At 39.7% G+C, this 14,967-nt stretch overlaps 1 protein-coding gene across 3 annotated transcripts in view; it reads right to left on the bottom strand.

Annotated features, from left to right (window-relative positions):
- Positions 1 to 14,967, bottom strand: part of LRP1B (LDL receptor related protein 1B) — a 4,835,697-nt gene that overhangs the window by 1,233,685 nt on the left and 3,587,045 nt on the right. The window lies entirely within an intron of this gene.

The following is a 14,967-nucleotide window of genomic DNA, read 5'->3' as shown; positions in this document are numbered from 1 at the left end:
TGCCACACTGTCTTAACTCACTCATGCCTTAACGGTATTCTCTGTTCTCCTGCTGTCCCTCTTTTATCCTCCTACTACTCTTGTCCCTCTGTCTCCACCCAACTTCTTTCTTTCCCTCCTTGCTTCTATCTCCACTGAACCTCCAATGTGTGTCTTAGTTACCTACCTCCACCTCTGATCTTACATCTTCATGCTCACTTCCTCATACTTTCTCCTTCCTCTACTATAACCTGCCTCAAACCACTACTCTCCTCTCGCTTCTTTTCGTACCTCTCCGCTCTCCTCTCTAGCCTCCCCTCTCCACACTCCTATTACTCCACGTTCTTCTTATTCACCCTCTTTTCACTCCCTCAGTCAGCCCCACATATCCTGACTTCCTAACTAGCCTTTTCAATCACACAACGTCCATGCACAATCACAACACTGTATCAATTTCTCTCACCAATACCTCAACCTTTCTACACATTTTCTCACATTCCTTGTCACCATCTTTTCTCCTTCTTGTCTCTTGTTCTACCTCTCCTTCTTCTGATCTCACCCAAACAACCCACACATTCCTACTTCCTGTTTGTGCCTTTATCCCCCAATCCATCTCCCATTTGCTCTCCTCTACTTATTCCCCTTGCCAATATAGCCTAATCCTGACCATTCTTAAATGCCCAAAAGATGTCTGAAATTGGTAGATACATAAAAAGGGAGCTAAGCCTGTCTCTTCTTCAGTTGCTGACCAGCCGACTCCTGCATATTGCATGGAACATCATCCAAGTTCATGTCATGGAGCTGCTCTAAGGCTAACACACAGGTAATTGGTTTGCTTTGCAAAGTGCATTTGTTCATGTTGGGGGTACTGAGCTGTAGTTGCACTGCAAATATGTGAGTCTGGGTAGTCAGGCAGCATGTCGTGATCTGTCTCCACTCATCAGCATTGCTGCTGGGTCGCACATAAGCTCTCTTTCTCATTGGTGCTGGTGGGGCTATGCTGGTAGGAGGCATTTCGCTGAAGGTTCAGGTGGGTTGCCTTGCCGTGGGCAATCTGCAAGTGCAGCTGATGCATGTTGTTCTCTTAAGTGATAAGAAAACGACTGGCCCTCATAAGGTATGAGGGGAGCGGCAGTGATGCTGCCCACATACATTTAGGCACTTTGGAGTGGCAGGAAATGGGGCCATACCAACTGGCTCTTAGTTCCCCTCTCCTCTGGTAGTCCCCCACCTCTGGCGGAGAAGGGTCCCCATCCCTTCTGGACAGGGTCAGCCCACTGAAACAGTCACTTGCATATTGACTAAAGGAAGAATGCCCATCCAGAATTTTACATTTAAAGAAAAGGATTTGATATAAAATCACTCCCACATTGGTTTCTAGTTCGGAAAGGTGACACATTCTGAAAATAATAATAATAATTTAGCATTTACAGCGCTACAAACCCTCAGGTATCTGAGCGCTGCTTATTATTACCCAGAGTGTGTGGTGCTCATTTATTGACCTTGGAAGGATGAAAGGCTGAGTTTGGCCCTACTGGGATTCGAACCTGCATCAGCAGACTCTGCACAGATGTCACTGGGAGCATGCTACTCGTTGTGCTATCGGACCAGCGGAAACAATTGGGAGTTTGCAATGCCACCAATACTTTCAAACATTTCCCTTTGTAACCTATAATGAGTTGAATACTTTTGCTTCTTTAGCAATTGTTTAAAGAAATACACATTGTGAGTGAACTTCTTAATTAATAAATACAAGAAACACAATAGCATATTAGATACATTGATATCATTACAAACAGTGGAGATTACATCTTTACCAGGTTCCTGACTCTGTTTGTTGCAAATATTCATAGAAGCAATGATAACATGCTCTAAATCCCAGCATGTCATACAATCCTTTGCATATATAGATACAAAATGCCAGAAGACACTGCATGAAATCTCAATTAAATTTAAAAAATGGAATCAAATATTTGTCAGGGGTCCACTATAAAAAAGGGCGCAAATAGTTTAATCAGAAATATCATCAAGTTTACATGATTACTACTGTGTCATCTGCCCAGGTTCTCTCATTGGCGAATTGGGATAATTGCCCAAAATGTAATTGGATAATATATGGTTGGACTAAGGATTTTTGTTTACAAAATACATTGTTGCCAGTGTCTCCTTTTCAATACATAAATTGTAACAACACTTTAAAAGGTGCTTTTCTTGTTCCTCTAATGGCAAATTAAAATGAATAATCTTACTTTAAGCTGTAGAAAAACATGTTTCGTTTGTGATGTAACTGAGGTATCATAAACAGCGCAGACATTTACATTTTCTCGCAAGTCAGTTTAACACAGTTTAACCACTTGCAATTTCCTACATGATCTGATGCAAATATATTCTTAAGAATAGTTCGACTTCATGTTAGCTTTGGGTTTAACCAAACTAACATCAACAGGGCAACTGGAGCATATTGCTATTTTAAAGGTAATCGTATTTGCTGCAGTTCATAAAATAAGGCATCCCTAATTCCGACATGCAAATCCACCTCCACGCTGCAATTCCTATGCACTAGTGTCTTTATGCCTGCCTTCGGTTGGTGTATAGATCGAGGGGTTTGTGTGGCCATTTCTCAGCCTAGAAGCTGCGCGGGCGGTTCCATGAATATATGTCATTTGGTGCAATTGTGGGCGTGTGAGGCATTGCTTGCGGGCTGTCCCTTGTAACACCAACTTTTTTCACATGTTCTTCCCTATTTTCAGTGTTCTGCACATACCCACCCCTCTGCCCAAGCCACGACCACGATCTGTGTGGTGTCTCACGAATGGCGATGGACGGCTCGCAGCGACGTACTGAGCCTGCACGATCTCCACTCAAGTCTGGGAAAAGTCCTGCACATTCGATTCCATGAATCGACGACCAGGATTCCTCACGCAGTTTGGCGTGCAAGTTCCCTATTTCCCATGCAAATTATTCCATGAATCGGGCCCTAAACATCCGCAAACAACAATTGGTGTTAGTGTAATTGATTTGTGTGCAATTGATTTTGCATAGTTGTGTTGATTCTTGCAAGCACAAGAACACGTGTTGAATGTCTAATATTATACATTCTTAAACTCTATTTGATAATAAGCTTTACACGCATGAATAGGTTAAATTACTAAAATATTAAATTTGGTTCCGCCTGTGCTTCAAGGTGCATCATTGCAATAATAGACTGCACTTTAAACAGCAGTCTGCTTTTCAGAGGATGTGACGGTGCCTCTTTGTTTCAAATCTTAATTATTCAACTTCCAGACAGAAAACTTGAACAGGAATTTAATAGCACTTGTGAAATACTTACATTACCTGTGATCATAGTATGAACTGTATTGGAAGGTGATGACTTAATGCACCTCCATTATACATAATTTATGCTGAGAAGTAAGACTTTGGCAATGTTATGTTCACAAAAAAAACTTTATAAATGTGACATTATGGTTTAAAGTAAAACCGAAAAACCCCTGAAATTCGCCAGTTATGGTAGGCTAAGCAACTATTACTGCCCGCACCACTGTGCACTGCTGACACTAACACCCGGGACATTAAAGATGACATCACACATGATTGAAGTGTGTGTGTGTGTATTTTGAAAGTTTTTGTATATTAGTTGTTCATGAAGAGTTTGACGGAATTTTTTTTTTAAAAGGCGTAAAATGTCCACGAAAAGCGCATCTGTTCGAGCTATCCACAAGCAATAAGCAATAGAGTATGGATGTTGTAAGGGCAATACACTTCCCCGTAGCAATGGCAACCAAGATGAAGAACGCACCATCTGTGCAAGTTGTGCATAAATAATGTGGCATCCTAAGGACATTATTGTTCTCTGTACCACTCATAAACGAGATAAAACATGTTCTTAGAACACACCAGGTGTCTGGGATGTCGGTAAATGAGCAAAATGTCAGTGTCTTAAGGACACTATACCAGTCCGTATCGTCCGCATCCAAAATGGAAACGTCCGTAGAAGAGGGGCGTTGGCCGGCATGTTTGTAGTCAAAGAAAAAGGAGGTGTTTTAAGGACACTGGACCTGTCTGTACAGTCATGAGATAATGCTTGCACAAATGCGCAGTACACTCATAAGTACAGTGAACATTGCTCCTGTCCCTAACAGTCCCTCTCACTTGTGTCGCACTTTTAATTAGTTGCAGGACCCGAACTCTTTCGGGTCCTGCAACAATTTTTTTTAAAACATATTTTTCTAGCTTTACTCCTACAACCATTATAGAACCTTTTCTAAAGCAAGCCTTTCATTCCAAAAGAACATGGCATTTCCCAAAGAAGATAACGCAACACCATCTGCTTCAAAATAATCCAAATTACTGGGAACAATGTTATCATGGCTGCAGAAAAACATACCAGCTCGTAACATGAATGCATGCATGTCGCGATTGATGATACCCCTCCCAATATTTTGATCAGGACAGAAAACAGAACTGTTGTCCCATTTTCCTCTAGGGAGTAAACCAGAAAAAATGACTTTCATAGTTGGAAAGAAGTACATGACAGCTTGAACCAACTGTTCCAAATCTTTCAAAAAAAGTACGAGAAGTCATGTAGCCCAAATGGCAAGCACCGTAGTGCAAAAGTACTACATGCGGAGTGGTCATCGTACGCATGTGTCAGCAAACTTCCACAATTGCCTCAACATTGCGATCACTCTCAGTGCTCCACACCACCTCCACTCCTCTCACATCGAAATGGTGTGCCACATGCCTACTTTCGACATAGTGCTGTAAACCATGGACAAAAATATCTCCAAGCACCAAAACCCTGACCCTGTGCACCTCTGCCATCTTCAGTATGCTCACCGTCTTTCAACACAAAAGAGCAATGTGAACATCTGATTGGCTGATGCCTACAGTCCCCTTTCCATGGTGGATTTGATGTAGATAACCGTATGTGACACGCCCTACCCGCAGACAAGCGTTGTCTACGTGCGGCATGTAACTCTTACCCAGTCCTTCTACCCTTTCCACATCAGTCGCAAATCCATTCCCTCATTGGACAGAACTAAGCAGTCACACAGCGATCCACCAATCACAACCAACTTCGCTAAATCTAACTCTGTCATCAACATTTCGCACTTCAAATGTACTATCGATGACTCTGAAGGGAAGTCGCATTTCATTGAAAAGCACCTACTTCAAAAACTACTGTGCAAGTGTTGCGGATTTCTATGTACATCTCCATGCATGCGCACATGCTTAAGTATAAAGTACAGGTATACATATTTTAAGCAGAGAACATGTGCAACCCTTATGTTTTCATTTAAACAAATGAATGCCAATGAATCTGCATAGGCAATACATGCCAACGCTCCCCCTTTATGTGCAAGATATCCGATTTTTCATTGACAAACTGCACTGCGTTTTACTGTCTCTGGCATAACCTGTACATACGTCACAACTATCCCTATTGAGCGCAAAACTCTATTGTCCATTAGAAAATGTCTGAATTTTGTAACGTGTACCGCCTACATTAATGCTACTTGCAATGCGATCGTATGAGAAAAATAAACGCTCCGATTGTTGTGGTGACATCTCCCGCTGAGGGTCTCCCGATTTTTCGGAATCGTACTTATAATATGAAAGTAGAGGAATTTTTCCCATCTACTATAATGACCTATCGCCTACAAACCTCTCTGCTATAGATAATACAGCTTTAAAAAAACAAGGCATTTTCATAACATAGAATTGTACTCATATCTGAAGCACGTGCAACTAAGATACTGCAAATAACATACAGAGGTAGCACATATTGAAGTGAAATGTGCACATGCACTGTGTTGAAATATGAAAGGAGAATACTCTGATAAAAGATGCAAAAGTAACGTGTATAGTAACATCACTGCTTTAAGAACACAAAGTTAATATTTTTTTTTTACAATTACAGTGAAAACTACTCTCCTGAAAATCAATAGCATCTACACTGCAAACGACATATCCGAAGAAACCTGGTCATTCCGCAAAAAAAGTAAGTACAGTACTAACTTTGTATTCTAACTATTACTCAAAGAGACTGTGTGGGTTATTTATTTAATTTGTGCACCAAAGCACACATTGATTTCAGAACCATTCTACCCACAAATCCCCATTTATTAAATTAATAATAACAGGCAGAATGGCTCACAAATCCCTGTGTGTTTGGAACGCAAATAACATACAAAATCCTTAGAATGTTACTACTAGAAAACAAATAGCTGTTTTAATTGTATGCCATTACGTTGACTGTTAGTGCTTCTCCTCACCACTAGCCCAATTTGTACTTTCATCTGAAGCACATTGTAGTTGTATACAAACGGAGAAATAGCCTTCCCAAATCATTGTAAGAGGCCAATGCACATTGACACACAACCACTAAGAGGTTCCCCATCAAACGCATGCATGCATGCACACAGCACACATACATTGTACAACAGACCAAACCATGCCTTCTTTTTTTCAAGAGACCCCAAAGAATGCTTACCAGAAAGCAAGTCTGTAGAAAGGAATGCAGAAGTAGAGGAAATAAAAATAAAAGTGTCCAACCCGAGAATCCATCTGTAGCAGAGTTTTTATAGATCGTTGGAACACAACAGCTAATACAGTTGTTTCGGTCACAAAGGACGCTTCAACTACTGAAACTTTACCTCCTCCATCAAAATGTAGCACGAAACACAAAACTCTTCACAAAAAACTGGCTACCAGTACTGCTAACAATTCACCAATTAATTCTGATATAGTAACAAGAACCGATAGTAAAACAAAGTATTTTAGTAATAATGTTTCACCACAGAGTCCTTCAGAATCTAATAAGAACAGGACCAAAATCATCCTCAACCCTTAAAACCAACCGTAGAAATGCAATCCTACAAGCTCTCGTTGACAGTGCAATCCTTCTCAAAAGGAAGCTGCTCATATTAGTGTTAACTAGGATGAAATCACTAACAAAAGTAAGTACCAAACTACAAAGGAAACTTATCAATTAACAGAATGTGAACAAAAATAACTTCTTACAAATTTGTGCAGGTGAATGGAGTCACACGACATCCACAGAACCATATTTTAATGAGGAAGCATACAAACAAAATCAAACAAACACAATTGCCATCCATAGCAGCGGACAAGGGTATGAAAAAATCAATAATACCATCAGGAAACAATGCAGTGCTTAGAAAAGTATCCCCTGAAAACTCAGAATTACCTCTCGATTTGACTGAAGCAGACCGTCCAGTATACAAATCAATGTGTGCCATTCCTAACAAATCTTTCAAATCTTCACGTCCGTTCCTCAATCAGTATGTAAAAGGTAAAGACAAAATGAAAATGAAAGTGCTGCAAAATATGGATATCCGTCCAGTGTGCAAATACACAGGACTGCAAAGACATTCATTAACCTGCATTTCTGGACCTATTTGCAAAAGCACCTTCCATGATATAAAAAGGATATAAATACATCATTCAAATGTAAGATATCTAGTGTATAAAATATACTATGCTAAAAGTCCAGCTTCAGAATTAGCCAATTTAAATAACACTCTTCTGCATGGTACACCCAAATACCTACAAGAAGAAATTGACTGTATGCAGAGAAAATATTTTGGAAGTGAAAGCCACTTACAAAATGCAATAGTTTTAGAAAAGACTACCAACAATGCTGCACATAGCAACCTTCTATTACACACATACAAAAAAGAAATACTAAAATTTAAAAGTGCATCGACTGAAGTACCAAACCATGTGTGTGTGTGTGTGTGTGTGTGTTGCCGCAGAACGTTTTACAAAAGGAACACAAAAAATGTAAATAGAGCATACACCATAGAAGACAATGAAGATTCCAAATGGTTTCAATTAGCTCTCTACCTTTTAGCAGACAACAAATATGAAATAAGAGAACCCCTAATATGTTGCAGTTACTGCACAACAAAACTAGACAGCAACCAAACTCCTTCACATGCTATCACAAATTATTTTGAATTGTTTCCACTACCAAAAACCTTGCAACAACTCAATGTGTATGAGAGCATCATAATTCAAACAGTTCACCCATTTCAAGCAATTATACGCCTTCACCCAAAACAGCACAATTACCTCCCTCTGAATTGGTGAAAGGCATTTGTGGCAAAGTAGTTCATTTGCCATTAGATCTAACCAAAAATGTACATACTCTAGGAGTACAACGGTCAATAGAGCATTCTTTAATTGTCTTGGTAAATGGTGTACCAACAAAGGATAATATCTGAAAGACAATAACAAGTAATACAAGGAAATAAATATTGAAGAAAACGTAAGGGAAGTGACTGAAATAATTCAAGAGCCATCACAAACTGGAAAATTTGAACTTTTGGATCCTGCTGCAGTATGCACTATTTTGGACCAGTACACAATTCATCCATTGCATTCCATGGAAAGCATAGATGATGCACTAGAAACTGACCAAATGCGACAAACCAAAGGTTCACCAATGAGTATATGGGAAAAAGGTATAGAAGCACATGCTTTTTCACTGTTATTTCCTACTGGCAAAGGTGGAAGATACGATGATATACCCACTCAGATTACGGCATCAGAATACCGCTCATTACGAATATATTCGCACAATCCCAGATTTAGACAAAATGTGGAGTACATATTCCACCTACTCTTTGAAAGTGAACTAGCAACGCTATGTTACGGAGTTGCATTTTGAAATCTGGAACCCACTTTCAAAATATGTCAGCTATGTAATTAATACAAAAAGTACAGGAAAAATATGAGATTTTACAATAAAGTATAACACATTTGTTTGCAAACATGCGTGATACAAAAGAGTACTGGTTCCGACGGCACGGAGACGTACGTTGTATGATCAGAAACCTTGGACCGACTTGGTTTGTGACACTAAGTTGTGCAGAATATGCATGGGAAGATTTACATGAGTTCCTACGCATAGCAAACAACAACAAACCCAACATAGATATGTTAACACCTGGAGAACTTTGTTTTCTAGATCCAGTTAATGTGTCAAGAAATGTCCATTGTCGTTTCAATGCTATGCTACACTTTATTTGCAATAAAACTGGTCCTCCCATCGGAGAAGTGCAACACTTCTTTTGCAGAAAAGAATATCAAGCGAGAGGAGCACCACATATTCCCATGCTTTTATGGATCAAAGGTGCACCTAAATTTGGCCACGACAGTGATGCCACTGTTTTCAGTTCATCCAAAAATATGTCACTTGTGAAATCCCGTCACAGCGGACACATAGTGACCTGCATGGGCAGATTTTATAATTTCAAAGACACAAATGTGGCAAATATTGTTGTCGCAAATACAAAAAACAAAGGTAAATACTATACCAAATGCCGCTTTGGTTTCCCTAGACCAGTTACAGAAACAGGTGAAGTGAATAACTTCATGTCTTCAGTTCGACATAGTGTTAAAGGTAAATCACCCAAGAACACGTATTGCATAAAAAGAACAGAAGAATCAACATATATCAATGATTACAATGCAATCATTGCCTTCTTATGGAATGCAAACATAGATGTGCAGTACATTGGATACAATTCTAATGCTGTTGCACGATATGTTACAGCCTACTTAACAAAAGCAGAAAAAACAGAGCTACAAGACCTCTGGGATGACTTAGCATCAGATAAAATACTATCGCAGAAATTTTACAGCCTTTGCATACAAATGCTCTCTCATAGAGAATGTGGCACCTATGAAGCAGCAGATCGTTTAACCGGTACTGCTTTGTATGGAAAATCAGACAACATTGTATGGCTAAGTCTTGGTCCTGCTAAAGCAAGAAAAAGGGTTCTGAAATCATATGAGGACATCGAAACAATTGCCAGAAATGATCCCAACAGCCAAGACATTTTAAAAAAACAATTTACTGGACACATTCTATCCGAACAGGAGTAACACTTTGCAAAGCATGTGTCTATACCACATAGCTCAAAACTTTGCATACAAAAATAGTGTAAAACCCAATGAAAGCAAAGGTAGATATGGAGTAACCGATTGTGAAGCCAGCTTTGTGAAACTTACCAAACAAAGCTTAATTAATCATGGTAAATTGTCATTAAAAACTCCTCAACAAAAAGAACTATATTACATGTCTCTGCTACAACTTTTTAAACCGCGGAGAAAAGAGGAAGAGATACTAGATAACTATGACTGCTATGAAGATGCTTTCAAATAAAATGAAAGCGCTATCACCAATGTGAACTTTACGCAGTACAAAAAAATGTTACACAATGAGCAGCAGCACAAAGAAGAACTTCAGGCCCAACTAGATAAGGACTCTTCTGACAATAGTCAACCTTCTGTAACAGGAAGTCAAGAACCTCTAGGACAGCTACTAATAGCAAATGAGGTGGAATTAGCTATGATAGAAGTGGAAAACACCATGTGTCACTATCAAGAAGATATCGAAGACCTAACAGTACAACAAGCAAAACTTAACAAAGATCAGCACACTATTTTTGAAGACGTAACAAAACAAATTATGCATGGTGTGCAACACGAAAATAAAGAATGTACCTGCCAAAATTACAATCCTATACTGCTGTACGTCAGTGATGAAACTGGGTCAGGAAAAACATTCTTAATCAAAATCATCAGCAAGTTCCTTCAACAATTGACAAACAACAAACTGTCAGCTGTTGTAACTGCCCCCACAGGTTTAGCTGCCTACTACATAGGCGGTGTCCCTTTACACCGATTACTACTTCTTCCAGTAGAACACCAAAACAAAATAGACTATTACAAACTTTCTGCAGAAGCTGCAATGGAACTATGCAGAGTATTAAAACAAATGAAAATGCTACTAATAGAGTATGGTCTCCTACCTAATGTTGGCCTTGATTCACCTCAGATTCCAAGAAGTACTTAAATTGACACCAGTGAAAGGTGAACCTATTTTTAAAACCTTAGGACACAACTTTGCTGTAAAACTATGGGCAGCATAGGAAATGTCAACCTTTGGCAAGATTTCCAATACAGAGAATTAACAGAAAACATGTGGCAATCTACAGATCTCACTTATGGTAACATCTTAAAAAGTATTAGAGTTAGTGTACTATCGCAAGAAGCACAAGCCATATTGAAAAAACGACACATTCATGCACTTTATGGCGATAATGCATGTGCTACTGATGTTATGGAACAATTAGCACACAAAAATGTCAATTGTATGGCCTTAATGCCAACTCTTGCAGTCTGTTTCAAATTCAATGAAAAAATGTTAAATAAAGTAATGCAACCAATTATAGGAATTAGCGCCGCAGACAAACTAGACGTACATGGTATGACACTACCCATGTGTGAGCAAGCTACAACAAGACTACATAGCTTAGACAAATCAATCTCCAACAGAGCTGGGTAGGAAAAAATATTAAAATTATCCTCAAATTGTAGAGAAATGCTTAAACTTAACCTTGATGTGGAGCAAGGGCTAGTTAATGGGGCACTGGGTACAGTTGTTGGCTTTCAATCATACCCACGTGACAACAACATTCAGTTTGTCAATATTCACTTTGACAAACTTTCAGAAGTGAGAAGGATAGGGCACTCAACTGCTCGATTCCTTCACTTCAAAGACATGTATGTACGTAGAGAACAATTTTCTCTACTCTTGCATATGCAGTCACCATTCATCAATCCCAAGGTCTTACCCTAGACAAAGCATTGATAGATATAGGAAACACAGTCTTTAGAGAAGGCATGAGCTACATAGCGCTATCAAGCTTACGTACACTTGACGCTCTATTTCTAATGAACTTTAATGCAAGTAAAGTGAACGCTGATATTCCTTGCATTTTAGAATACTATAGACTGCGTTCAATGTACACCCCACATCTGAAACAATATCCTGTTCCAGAAAAAGTAAAACGTGTTAAAAGAAAACTAAATCAAACAGAAATGCACCAGAATCTGACAGCAAATCATTCAAACAAAACAAAAGAAGCTATTGCTTCATCAATTACCACAAGCAAAGAAGAACCTATTAGGGAAAGTAAACCGATACGTCTACAAACAAGGATCAGAAAGGTTGAAAAGTGCACTCAGATACAGAACTAGCTGGTCCATTCAAATTTTCAAATGAAACTGGTGTAAGTTGCTATGCAAATGTAGCAATTAGTATTCTATTTCAATTGCCACCAATTGTTAACAGTATTTACACAGTACAGACCAATTGTGTTTGCAAATGTTAGTCCTGCATAGAAACGCAACAAACAACCCTGACAACATGTACAGTGTTCACAGAATAAGACAAGAATTGGACTACTGTGCTGGAATAGTGAGATTCACTATAATCACACAAGAAGATCCACAAGAATTTCTAATGTACTTACTACAAGTACTGGAAAACAAAAGCATACCTATAAATTAAATCTTCCAGATTTCATACATGTGGAAACATGCATGCACTCTCTGTAGCAATGTGATACAGGAACAAATCCCAAATGAGCGATTTGTGTACATATCCATACCTAATTGTGAATCCATTCCATTTCAGCAACTTGTACAGAATGCAAACCATGGCAGATTATGTACTAAGTGCAATTCAGGCGATCGCTCCACCTTACTGATACAAACACATAGTAACTACATAATACCTATTCTTCTAAGTTATAATGCAGATGGTACCAAAACAACTGCAAGCTGAGTGGATTCACACACGGTCAAGTGTCACTTGGAAAGAAAACCTTTACAACAATAGGTATAATCTACTATGCAGGAGCTACAACCAATGCAGGTCACTACACTGCATACATTAAAAAGAAATGTGGATGGTTGGAATGTAATGATGGCACCATTACTGTAAAGCAGAGATTGCCGGCTAATCTTACAAATGCGTATTTAATCTTCTTAAAGCCAACATTTAATAGCTAATGTGTACCTCAACATTACCAAAAAATTAAGTGAAAGACTACAAACAGAATACACCAACATGTATCCAACTGCCTGGCCATGCACCCAAAATGCTAAGTCCTCCCCACAACCACCTGAATAATGTTTCATAGTATGAGTGTACCTATACCTGTGAAATGCTGCAGTAGTTGTGACCACAGGCTACAAACTTGGGTGTGAGGCCGTAGATTTTTCAATGTATGGGTATGCAGTATATAAAATCCATAGTGGCGTACAACTGCAGTGCTTACAACTTTGTTCTTATGTCCTCGCCACAACTACCACACCATATGACACCCATTGGGGTGTGTAATTACACTTTGTACAAATGTGCTGTTGGGTGCATGGCCTTCGGTCATGCACCGATGACTGCTGCCCCTCCCAATAGCCATCTGAATGATGTACTACCACGCCATATCACACTCATTGGGGCGTGTAAGTACACTGACTGCTGCCCCTCCCCACCGGCAGTAGAGTGATGTAGTACCACACCATATCACACCCATTGGGGCATGTAACTACACTACGTACAAATGTGCTGTTGGGTGCATGGCCTTTGTCCATGCACCCATAACTGCATGCCCTCCCCACAGCCACCTGAGTGATGGGCGATACTACGGGTGTATCTATAGTTGTGGTATGCTACAGTGGATGTGGCCTTTGCGTAGAGTCTTATTTGTTTGTCCATAGATATTGCTATGTATGGATGTGTAGTAGCTTATAAGTTTAGTGCCTTTGACCATGCACCCAAGACTGCAGGTCCTCCCCACAACCACCTCAGTGATGTGACAGAGATACAGGTGTATCTGTAGGTGTGGTATGCTTCAGCGCTTCTGGCCAGAGGCTGGAATCCTACCTGTATGTGCATAGATATTGGAAGGTATGGCTGTGCAGTGGCTTAGACCTCCAGTGCCATGCACCCAAGACTGTACACACATCCCACAATGACCTAATCCATAATCAATACTACAGTAGCCATGGATGTGACATGCTGTGGTGGGTGTGGCCAGGGCCTACAGCCTTGGACTACGGCCAGGCATCCAAGACTCTAGGCCATGGTCACACCCACCGCAGCATGTCACACCCATGGCGGCGGTTTAATGAATGGTGTACACGTAGGAAAAAGTAATGTAAATACAGCATGTACTCAATTTCAGTGTTCGCTAACAGCACACGTGTCCTTAGAACAGTTTCAAGTGCCCTGTACACAGCACGGACTGAAATACTACCCTTATTAGACCCCTCATTCTCTGTACATACAAACATCCTGAACAAGACATCCATAGAAAGTACATCAGGAACACCTACCGCCAGAACATAAGCAGTTTTTCACCCATCTCTTACTGTCTAAAACTCTCCAAGCACTTTGACACAGCAAAATAGGTTTCGAAATAACTTGTTGCCGCTGGTACCCGCTCCGCGGTCGGCGGATCCAAGATGCCGGGCGTATCCAAACAATCTGACGCTGAACACGTCTCGCTGCAGCCAATCGGCAGAGACATTGCGTGTCCGCGGTCATGACGCCAGCCCCTTAGCCAATCGGTGTCTTGTCCATGGAGCGAACAGGGAAGTGTCACCGCGGAGCGGACATAGATATCACTAATTTTTTAATACCTACTTTTTGGTCATTTTAAAAAAAGTACTACACAGAAAGTCACCACATTTACAAAAGCAAAGTTTTTCTTCCATTCAGTCTATGGGAAAAACAGAAGTTTTGGGACCCCCCTATAACTTTGCCCCCCCGGACGAATCCTCACCAAACTTTGCAAAATAAATTCAGAGTGGCCCATATACTTTTTTTTTGCAAAGTTTAGTGAGGATTCGTCCAGGGTGAGCAAAGTTATAAGCCGCTCAAAAAGTGCTCTTCCTATGGAAACAGCAACTTAACCATAACTGCACGGCCACTACCGTGGCCGTATTATATATATATATATATATATATATATATATATATATATATATATATATATATATATATATATATATAAATATATATATATATGAGAAAATAATATATATAAATATATATATATATGAGAAAATCCAGCACCATCCACTGTTTCTTCATAAACAATA

The sequence above is a fragment of the Ambystoma mexicanum genome, chromosome 9, assembly GCF_040938575.1.
Source record: "Ambystoma mexicanum isolate Mex_15411 chromosome 9, UKY_AmexF1_1, whole genome shotgun sequence".
NCBI lineage: Eukaryota > Metazoa > Chordata > Amphibia > Caudata > Ambystomatidae > Ambystoma > Ambystoma mexicanum.
This window is presented reverse-complemented; position numbering and strand designations above follow the sequence as displayed.